The sequence below is a fragment of the Orycteropus afer genome, unplaced genomic scaffold (genome assembly GCF_000298275.1).
Source record: "Orycteropus afer afer isolate SDZICR_OR568_19922 unplaced genomic scaffold, OryAfe1.0 scaffold00538, whole genome shotgun sequence".
NCBI classification, from domain to species: Eukaryota; Metazoa; Chordata; class Mammalia; order Tubulidentata; family Orycteropodidae; genus Orycteropus; species Orycteropus afer.
In genome coordinates this window covers 944,473-955,358 of record NW_006922125.1, presented here as the reverse complement: position 1 = coordinate 955,358, position 10,886 = coordinate 944,473, and the positions used below count along the sequence as shown (strand labels likewise).

The window sequence follows — 10,886 nt, the reverse complement described above, 5'->3', positions numbered from 1 at the left end:
TTTTTAAACTACGCTGTACTACTTTCAAAATATATAGCAATTCCAAGTGCCTGCTAAAATGTTAGCAAGTAGAGGTCCTGCTAGGCTTGTTTACATGAACTTATAAATGTATAATTAACACCATTATTTGGCCACAATGAATGTAGTTTCTGAAGAAGTTCTGCCTTCAAGGCCATGCCCTCCCCCAACATCCACCTCCACCTGCCAAATCTTACTCATTTCTCAAGGGTCATCTCAAATGCCACCTCGTCTGTGAAGCCACTTCACTGGAATGAATTATTCCTTCCTATGTGTTCAAACAGCATTTTGTCTAGAATTTGATTTTCATATTTGTTAATTCACTCACTCACTCACTCCCCCTAACCAAACTTGCATTGAGTCTTACTATAGGCCATGTCCTATGCCAGAGACTAGGACCAAAACTCATTTACTGCTCTGGAAGAACATACAGTATAGTGAGAAGCAAAGACATAAAAACCAACAAATAGAAATTATTATAATAAGTGTCTGGTAGCATAGTGCCTAAGGCACTTGACTGCTCACCAGAAGGCTGGCGGTTCAAACCCCCCAGCCACTCCTCGGAAGGAAGGTGGGGCAATCTACTTCCGTAGTGATACTGCCTCGGAAACCCAAGGAGGGGTCACTATGAGTCGGGTCCAACTTGATGGTACATAACACCAAGAACATAATAAAACTAGGAGTAAAGTGTTATGGGAACACAGAGTGATTCAATCTGCTGGAATAAGTTTTGTGTGTGTATGGGGTTGGGAGGGAGAGGAGATGAGAATGCAAAGAAAGCCTTCTCTGGGAAAGATTCATCTGAAATGAGTCATTAGGGAGGGCTGGGTAGAAGAGCATTCCAGGAAGCAGGAACAACTGAGCATTTGCCATTGCCTTGCCTTGCCTTGCATTTATTGGGTCTCTCCTCTGCTAACCTGAATGCAGAGGTCAAACGCAAATCAAACTCAAACCCAATCCATTGCCGTCCAGTTGGTTCTGACTCTTCCAACTATAAAAAACCAAACCTACTGCCATCGAGTCAGTTCTGACTCATAGTGACCCTGTAGGACAGAGCAGAACTGCCCCATAGGGTTTCCAAGGCTACAAATCTTTATGGAAGCAGACCCACCACATCCTTCTTCCATGGAACAGCCAGTAGGTTCAAACCGCTGACCTTTTAGTTAACAGCCATGTGCTTAACCACTGTGCCACCATGGCTCCTTTAGATTGAGGACTGGGTTTTAGGTGTCTTTGTTTCCTCATTACTTCAGTGTTTGGTATAGAGCACATATTCAAAGGATATTTAAATGGATAATAAAGTAAATCAACTTCCATTGATTTGGGACACAATAAGCAATCTATGCAATGGACACTCAAATGGATTATTTATATACCTTTTCAGAATGATAAATTATCTTAAAAGCGATGGCATTATTGTTAAACTGATTCTCTCTCCAGGACAACTAAATTTACATGCAGGAATTTACTGAGAGTTACAACCAGGGATAGATCCACGCAACTAATAATTCAGTTGCTCTTATTAGCTATAATATTTTTTCCATGTAGGTACAGTCATATGTATAAGCAAGCTTGTAAAATTTTACTTTCAGAGAGAAATTCCAGATGATTAGCTCTGTCTGGTAGCAATCTTGATTTCAAGTCGACACTAACAAAACATCATGGGCTAAACATCTGTTCAGAATCAGTGTTGGAAAAGTTAAGTCCTGGCCCGATTCACTTTCCAGACTAAAAATGGACATCCAGCAACTTCTTTAAGTGTTTTCTCAAAGTAATCCCACGTCACCAGAGGAAGAGATTGCTCATTTCCCCATGAATCCTACAATCATTGGCATTTGCCGAGGATATTCAGAAGGCCAAATACTAGCAGTTGTCAAATGGTCTTCAAAACACCTCCCCAAGTCTGGAGAACACTTCCTGCCATGCTGTTGTTGTTATGTGCCATCGAGTCCTGCCATGCTAGTCCTGCTATTTTGCTTGTGTGACAACTTCTCGAGAGATCAGAGGTTGTAGAGCGATGGTAAATGAGCGCCCTCTAGGTCATCTGATGGAAGATGCAGCGCTCTGGAACAAGAGCTCATTAGCACCAAAAGAATGAAAGATTCGGAACTGATGAGCCGTGTTAACTTGATAGCCCTCTATAACGACCAAATCACTGCCATCTGTTTATTTTTATATTGTTTATACTTCACTGATTAGTCAATTACTGTCAAAGTTATTTGATCTTGAAGACAACAAACACAAACACACATACACTCTGTGATAACGCTTATCTTATGGTGGAGTTAATTATTTCCAATGTTTCCTTATTTCTTTTGAAATGAGGGTTGTAAGGTAGTGCCATCTCTCCAACAATATTCTTTTCATAAGACAAAAACTCTCCTCTATTTATTCTCCTACAATTCTCTTTCTTGTATGTCCAGGTTTACACGCAAGGTTTTTTTTGTTTTGTTTATAGAATTAAAAATATTATTTTATTGTGGCAAAATATAAACAACATACAATTTTCCAATTTAACTATGTGTATAATCTAGTAGCATTAGTCAAACAGTATTATGCATCCAGTATCACTATTCATTTCTGAAACTTTTTCATCACCCCAAACAGAAACACTATACTGATTAAACAATAACTCCCCTTTCTCCCTGCCTCCAGCCCCTGGTAACCTCTAATCTTCTTTCTGTCTCTGTGAATTTGCCTACTCTAGATATTTCATGTAAGTGGAATCATACAATATTTGTCCCTTTGTGCCTGGCTTATTTCCCTTAGCATAATGTTTTCAATATTCATCCATATTGTAGCATGTAACTACTTCTCTTTATGGCTGGAAAACATTCTGTTGCATTATATACCACATTTTGTTTATCCAGTCATCTGTTGATGGACACTTGTGTTGTTTCCATCTTTTGGCTATCATGAATACTGCAATGAACATTGGTGTACAAGCATTAGCTTTCAATTCTTTTGGGTATATACTACCAAGGAGGAGAATAAAAGTGAGCATTCATTCGTCATTCATTTAATGAATCATTTTACAATATTAGCTTGGAGTCATAGATACTTACTTTATACTTTGGGCTATAATCCAATTCCACATATTTTATTGCTCAAAATTTTCTAGCTGTGGCTATCAGAGCTATTTTGGTTGGTTCCTCTGTCCCTTTGACATACCTCCAACATAGTGGCTGGATTTTTTTTGCTGTAGTTTGTTAAGCACTTACCCACTTTCTGGAACTAAAAATGCTCTAGGCTCTTCTTATTTATTCCATCTCCCAGGCTTAGAACCAGCCATTTCTCAAAGAAATTCTGGTTCCTTTCACTCATTGGAAAACATTATTAGAAACCAAGATCTGGGTGATGAATGTGCTCTTGGCTACTGGTGAGTTGTTGCTTCTAGGCCCTTTCTTCAGTGGACAGAGCTTGCAAACAGCTGTATGCACACTAACCTGTATATAAACACATTTAAATTATTCATGTGTATGGTAGCACAGGGGAGCTCTGGTAGCATAGTGGCTAAGACACTTGCCTGCTAACCAGACGGCTGGCGGTTCAAACCCACCAGCCACTCCTCGGAAGGAAGGTTGGGCAATCCTACTTCCATAGTGATACTGCCTCGGAAACCCAAGGAGGGGTCGCTATGAGTCGGGGCCGACTCGACGGCAAATAAAAACAACAAAAACAATCTTTATTAAGCTAAGCATGAGTTCATACCAATACTCCAACACTCAACTAATAGCACATGGTTCATTCCAGCATTCCCCCTTGCTTATCTGTAACTGGAAACTACCACTCCAACAACAACAAACCTGGCTTTCACCACTGGCCATCAATTTACTTATCTGTTCATTCTCTGTATACATGTAGTATTGCTTATAGTGGTTGCAGAATTGTTAACCCGCACCTCATAAGAAACAACTTTATCAACTAGAGTGTCCCTGTACAGACTGTTTTGTCTTTAGAGTTATTTTGTTGTTGTTGTGTGCCATCGAGTCGGACCCGACTCATAGCGACCCCTCCTTGGGTTTCCGAGGTAGTATCACTACGGAAGTAGACTGCCCCATCTTCCTTCCGAGGAGTGGCTGGCGGGTTTGAACCGCCAGCCTTCTGGTTAGCAATCAAGTGCCTTATCCACTATGCTACCAGAGCTATAGTCTCCAGTTATTTCCAAAATTATTAATGTCAGCATCTCTTTTTCTCTCTGAGAATTGACTGTAATTAAATTTACTAAAATAAATGTGCATATAGCAGCCATACTTGTTAGTTCCTTAAGGGCAGGGAACATAAACTTTATTTACTTTTGCATATGCTACAGTGCCTACCTCAAAGTAGGTGCCAGTAAGTTTGCTTTTACATAAGAGAATTCTTCAAGAACTCAGCAATTCTACAAAGTAGGGCTTACCTGCATTGCCTATTTCATAGATCTACAGGCATATAAGGAACCTTGGTGGCATAGTGGTTAAAGCGCTTGGTTGTCAACCAAAAGATTGGTGGTTTGAACCCATCAGCTGCTCTGTGGGAGAGAGATAAGGCAGTCTGCTTTTGTAAAGATTTACAGTCTCGGAAACTCTATGTGGCAGTTCTATTCTGTCCTACCGGGTTGCTACGAGTCAGAATCGACTCGATGGCGGTGAGGCAGGCATATACAACCTCTTTGCATTATGTGGACTGGACTGTAGACTTAGCCCTCTAGTCATTTTTGCAGGGGGAAGACAGTAGTTCAAAGCTAGGTGGGACATCAGACTTCTGGAAAATACCAGGACTTAGATAAATGGCATATAATAGTATTAATGATAGTAATGATAATAAGATTAATAGTAGTTAACATTTATATAATGTTTACTATGTACGCACATTGTTCTAGGCACTTCATGCACATTCATTTAAAATTCCCAACAGTCCTATGAAGTAGGTTCTCTCATTATCCCCATTTTACTGATGACATAACAGGAAGATGTAGGTTAAGCAATCTGTCCAAGATCATACAGCTAGCTTGTAGTGGAACTAGGATTCAAACCCAGGCAGTCTGGCTCCAAAATCTAGGCTTTTAACCACTGTGCTATATTAAACCAGAAGAGTCATAAAGTTATAGAATATTTGAGCTTGGAAGGTTATATCACAAAACCAAACTCACTGCCACTGAATTGATTCCGACTCATAGTGACCCCCTTTGGATTTATGAGGTGGTAAATCTTTATGGAAGTAGATTGCCCAGGATTCCTTCTGTGGAGTGGCTCGTGGGTTTGAACCGCCAACCTTCTGGTTAGCAGTCAAATACTATAGGCACTATGCCACCAGAGTTCTTCGGAAAGGTTATAGAGCTCACTATTATACAGTGGGGTGATCCTCATGTCCTCTATTGCAGTGGTTCTTAACTGGGGCTATGTTTGCCTCCCAGACATTTCTAGTTGTCACAAATAAAGGAGAAGTTGCATCTAGTGGGTGGAGGCCAGGGATACTGTTAAACATTCTACAATGCACAGGGCAGACATTTACAACAAACAGTTACCTGGTCTCAAATGTCGACAAGCGCTGAGAGTGAGCAACTCTGCTCTATTACGATAACTTTAGTGTGTTCTTACTGGAGGAAGCCTCACACCTTTGGTTTCTTCACAACCCTCTCCCATCTCCAACAAGAGCATCCTACCCTAACTTCCACAGTTTATGTTCACATCCCCTTCCGTTATGCTCATGTGATGTTAAGACTATTCTGATCAATATCGCCAAGAATCTATAAACATTTTTCGCAGGGTTCCTTCTATACATCATACCCAAGACATTCCATGTTTACATGTTGATAACATAAGAAAACCACAATTACAAAAAAAAAGTTGGGACTGGGGAGATAATTTTTTACAGTTTTCATGTGTAAGAAGGAACTGTCTAGAATTTGAGAATTTAATGTAATTAAATTTACTAAAATAAACATAGCAGTCATATCCATCATTTGTCTGTCACTCTGTCATACTGTGATGGTTTGCATGTCACTGTGATGGTGCAAAAGACCTCTTTAAAGTGTTCAAAAGCAATGATGTCACTTTGAGGACTAGGGTGTGCCTGATCCAAGCCATGATATTTTTAATTGCCTACTATGCATGTGAAAGTTGGGCAACGAATAAGGAAGAATGAAGAAGAATTGATGCCTTTGAGTTATGGTGCTGGAGAAGAATACTGACTGTACCAGGGACTACCAGAAGACCAAACAAACCTGTCTTAGATAAAGTACAGCCAGAATGCTCCTTAGAAGCGAGGATGGCTTTGGACATGTTATCAGGAGGGACCAGTCCCTGGAGAAGGACATCAAGCTTGGTAAAGTAGAGAGTCGGTGAAAAAGAGGAAGCCCCTCAATGAGATGGACTGAAACAGTGCTGCAGCAATGGGCTCAAACACAGCAACAGCTGTGAGGACGGTGCAGGACCGGGCAGCATTTTGTTCTGTTGTGCACAGGGTTGCTACGAATTGGAACTGACTTGAAAGCACCTAACAAGAACAAGTCATACTTGTTAGTTCCTTGAAGTCATTCCAGGGATTCCAGGTCTCATGGAACATGGAAGATGGAAGACATGCTGTTTAGATAGTGGTCCTGGGGATAACACTAGGCACACGGTGATAAAGGAAAGAAAGAGGAAGTTTAGAAAATGCTAGTACAAAACACAGAAGACAACCCCAACTCTGGGTACATCACACAGGATCTTGCATACAGTAGCACTTAAGAAGTATTTGCTGTGAACGATTAAGGCACAAGGGCAGGGTTGGGTGACTTAGTACTGAATAACATTGTGTTTTCTGTTCTCTGGCCAAGAGAAAGGAAACAGTAGAATAAATCATGCTTTGGGTCGGCATTAAGCCTAGGGCTCAAGGTTTTATTTTCAGCTTGGTATTTATTGCTCATGAAGCAGTATATTGTGCGTTACAGGTGTTATTTTGAATCACTTTTCATTTTCTTTGAAAATTAGCAATCCATCATTGTTTGTGAACAACACGCTGAGACCTCAGGCATAGCCCCTCCTCTTGCCACCATCACAGACGTCACCAGCAGTGATGCCACAGCTTACATCACCATTATGCAGGATGCAGGGTGAGAGAACTGACAGGCACTTTTTAAAGACAAGGCTCCCAGATGGTTTAAGACTGATGATGCTATTTGACAAGCAGGGGCTTTACCTGCTCATGAGTGTTACAGGGGATAGATCAAAGAGCCCTTAAGGGAATTAGGATGTCACAACATCTTCTTTTTGGGGGGAAGAAAGGGAAGGGAAAAGAAAAAGGGAGGGGCAAAGGGAGGGAAAGGAAAAGGAAGGGAAGAGTCTTAATGCATGGCTTGTGAGTGTGGTGAGGTGCGGGAGCAAGATTTTAGCTTGATCCCCAAGGTATGCAAATGAGAACTTAGGGTAGAGGATGTCTTCACAAACCAATCTGCTTCCTGGAAGATCCATTGTTGTAGTCTATAAGCAAAAAGGTTCTAGAGACAGCCATCTCTGTACTGAAGTAGTTAAAAGGATGCTCAAGGTAGGGCTGTAGGTGTCTTGGTGATGCAATGGTAAACGCTCAGCTGTTATCCAGAACATTGGTGGTTTGAACCCATCCAGAGGCTCCGTGGGAGAAAATACCTAGTGGTTTGCTCCTAGGAAACCCTACGGGGCAGTTCTACTCTGTGACATGGAGTCACTACGAGTCAGAATCAACTAGATGGCACCTAATAACAAAAACATAAGAAGCTAGAGAGCCAAGCCAGCTCTCCAGATGGCGATGCAGTGGTGGTGGAGGGGAATGTAGTGGCGAAGAATAAAGCCACAGGTTTTGGTAGGCATCTCTCCAAGGAACTCACACCATATACCCAATATTTATGAAAGCAGTAAGGTATAGTGGAAGGAGCATAGATCTTGAAGCCATATAAGCCTAAAATCAGATCTTGGCTTTAGTACTTACTAGCTGTGTGATTTTAGGTGAGTTCTACAAAAATTTTTAGCCTGTTTTTCACCTACAGTAGAAGATGATACCTGTCTTTCAGGTACTTAGGATAATGATAATGATGGTGATTCCCACTATTAGTTAAATGTTTATGATGTGCCAAACATTGTTTTAGTGCTTTGTTGTTGTTGTTGCTGTTGATTTTTGACTCGCAGCGACCCCACGTGACAGAGTAGGTCTGCCCCATAGTTTTTTCTTGGCTGTAATCTTCATGCGAAGGAGCTCTGGTGGTGCAATGGTTAAGGCACTTGGCTGCTAACCAGAAGGTTAGTGGTTTGAACCCACCAGCTGCTCTGTGGGAGAAAGACAAGGTAGCATACTTCCATAAAGATTTACAGTCTTGGACACCCTATGGGGCAGTTCTACTCTATCGTATAGAGTTGCTATGCATCGGAATTGACTCAATGGCAGTGGGTTTTTAATCCTCATGGGAGCACATCACCAGGTCTTTCTTCTGCAGAGCCACTGGGTGGGCTCGAACAGCTAACCCTTCAGTTAGCAGCCCAGTGCTCAACCACTGTACCACCAGGGCTTTACATGTAGTATATAATCAAATTCTTACAACAACCTACATATTATTAGAATACTAGGTAATATTATTATAACTGCCCATTTTACAGATAAAGAAAATGAGACACAAGAGGTTAGGAAGTTGCCCAAGGTCACAGATACAGTGTTGGAGTTGGAATTTATTTTTAGGCAGTCTGGCTCCAGAGCCCACACTTTAATCACTGAGCTGTGTATTATCACTGCAGTCAAAAGAATGCTAAGCCCAATATTTGGCATAGAACAAGTACTCAACCATGATTTTAATCTCCCTTCCTTTATCTCAAAGGAGCTCTGGTGGCATAGCGGGTTAGGCATTTGGCTGCTAACCAGAAAGTCAATGGTTCAAACCCACCAGCTGTTCCGCAGAAGGAAGATGAGGCAATCGACTGTAAAGATTTGCAGCCTTGGCAACCCAACAGAGGTGACTATGAGTTGGAATCGACTCCATGGCACTGGGTTTGGATTTTTTGTGTTTTTCCTTTAGTTTAAGGAGCCCTGTGCCACAGTGGTTAAGTGCTTGGCTGCTAACTGAAAGGTCAGTGGTTTGAACCCGTCTGTTTCCGGTGATTGTCCACTGGGGCTCCAGAACTCCTGAATCCAGCCTCAACTAGTCTTCAGGCTCTCAAGGCTCACATTCAGCTAAAAGCCTTGAAGTGGCTAGAAGAGTCCCAGGGATTCATCAGCCTCCGTCGGCCCCCTGAAACAACGAAGGAGGCCTCTGGCTCCAGTTCTCTTGGGCTTTTCTAGATTACGATCTATGATTCTCCCTGTGCTTCTTGGTCTTCTGAGACACCAGAGGGAAAATGTTACCCTGGCCTAGGGTGCATGGTTGACTGGGGCCCCCTACTCTTTAGGATTACATTATCACACTTACTCCCTATTTCCTCATCTAGTATTTAGGCAAAGAATATCAAGAAGCATAAAACCCAACCCAACTCACTGCTGTTGAGTCAATTCCAACTCATAGCGACCCTACAGGACAGAGTAAAACTGCCCCATAAGGTTCCCAAGACTGTAAATCTTCACAGAAGCAGACTGCCTCATTTTTCTCCTTGCAGAGTGGCTGGTGGGTTTAAACCACTGACCTTTTGGTTAGCAGCCTAATGCTTTAACCATTGTGCCACCAGAACTCCTTATTAAAAAGCATAAAGGGGCTTCAAAAATGCTACCTACTCCTTTAACATCTGCACTAATTGCCTAGTAAATCACACTTTTCTTTCCCTAGTTTTGAAACAGACACATTAATATTACTGTCAGGAGCCCAAATGCTGTAGCTACTGGTTTTCAACTAGAAATGCTAATATTTAATACATCAACTAACTACATTTTGGGTCCAGAGCTTGCTCTTTCAGTTAGCAGGGTGGCCAGTGGAGTGGCAGGGTGGGCAAAGAAGAAAGAGAAGCACAAACTCTGTAAGTTTCCAAAGCTCAAAGTCTACGCATTTTAAAGGTACACTAGGTAAGAGGGGATTTGGAGACTAATTCCATGCTGCTGAAAGTTTGGCAATAGTCTTTGGAGGACAAAAAAACAAACAAAAAGCAAGAGTTTGTAGGGGTTAACCTACAAACTCTTGCTTTAGCCCTTGTTGCTGAAAACTCTTCCCACGTGTCTCAGTCCACTTTCTTGCCACAGGGGGCAGAGTACAACAAAGAGAAGTATACAATGGGCTAGACCCGGAGTTAGAAGTCTGCATTTGAATGCTGGCTCTACCATTTACTCACCCTGTGACCTACAGTAATCACTTACACTGGTGTTTCTCCATGTGCACTCCAACCATATGCATCCAAATCACCTGGGGTGCTTCCCACAGGCTCCACTGCTCAGGTTTCCATTCTGCCCCTACATTCCATTAACAAGCACCCTACCCATTGCCCATTGCCCTCAGCCGATTCCAACTTACAGTCACCCTATAGGACAGAGTAGAACTGTCCCACGGAGTTTCCAAGGCTGTAATATTTATGCAAGCAGACTATCACATCTTTCTGCTGCAGAGTGGCTGGTAGGTTTGAACTGCTGAGCTTTCAGTTGGCAGCCGAGCACTTTAACCACTGCACTACCAGGGCTCCTTAACAAGCACCTTAGGTATCTCTCATGCCCACTACAAATTCGAGAGCCACAGTGCTTCAGTTTCCTAAACTGTAAACAGGCACACTAGCATTCTTGTCACCAAGCTGTGACGACAATAGGTGGTCAGTACATGTTAGCTGTATGTGATTCTGAGTGAGGTCTTTGCAGGGCTTCAGGATAAATTCTGACTATTAACAGATGTCGTAAATCCATGAACTATGTGGTGGTACCAAGGTGAAAAATACACGTTCCCCTGCCCTTAAAGGGGCTTATGAACTAGTAGG

The 10,886-nt window shown here is 42.0% G+C and overlaps 1 protein-coding gene across 1 annotated transcript in view; it reads right to left on the bottom strand.

Annotated features, from left to right (window-relative positions):
* ENOX2 (ecto-NOX disulfide-thiol exchanger 2) overlaps positions 1 to 4,433 on the bottom strand; it is a 102,598-nt gene extending 98,165 nt beyond the window's left edge. Inside the window, exon 1 of the mRNA XM_042782944.1 lies at positions 4,418 to 4,433. The gene's annotated coding sequence lies outside the window, so the exon portion shown is untranslated. The remainder of the gene's footprint in view (positions 1 to 4,417) is intronic.
* Positions 4,434 to 10,886: the final 6,453 nt, after the last annotated feature.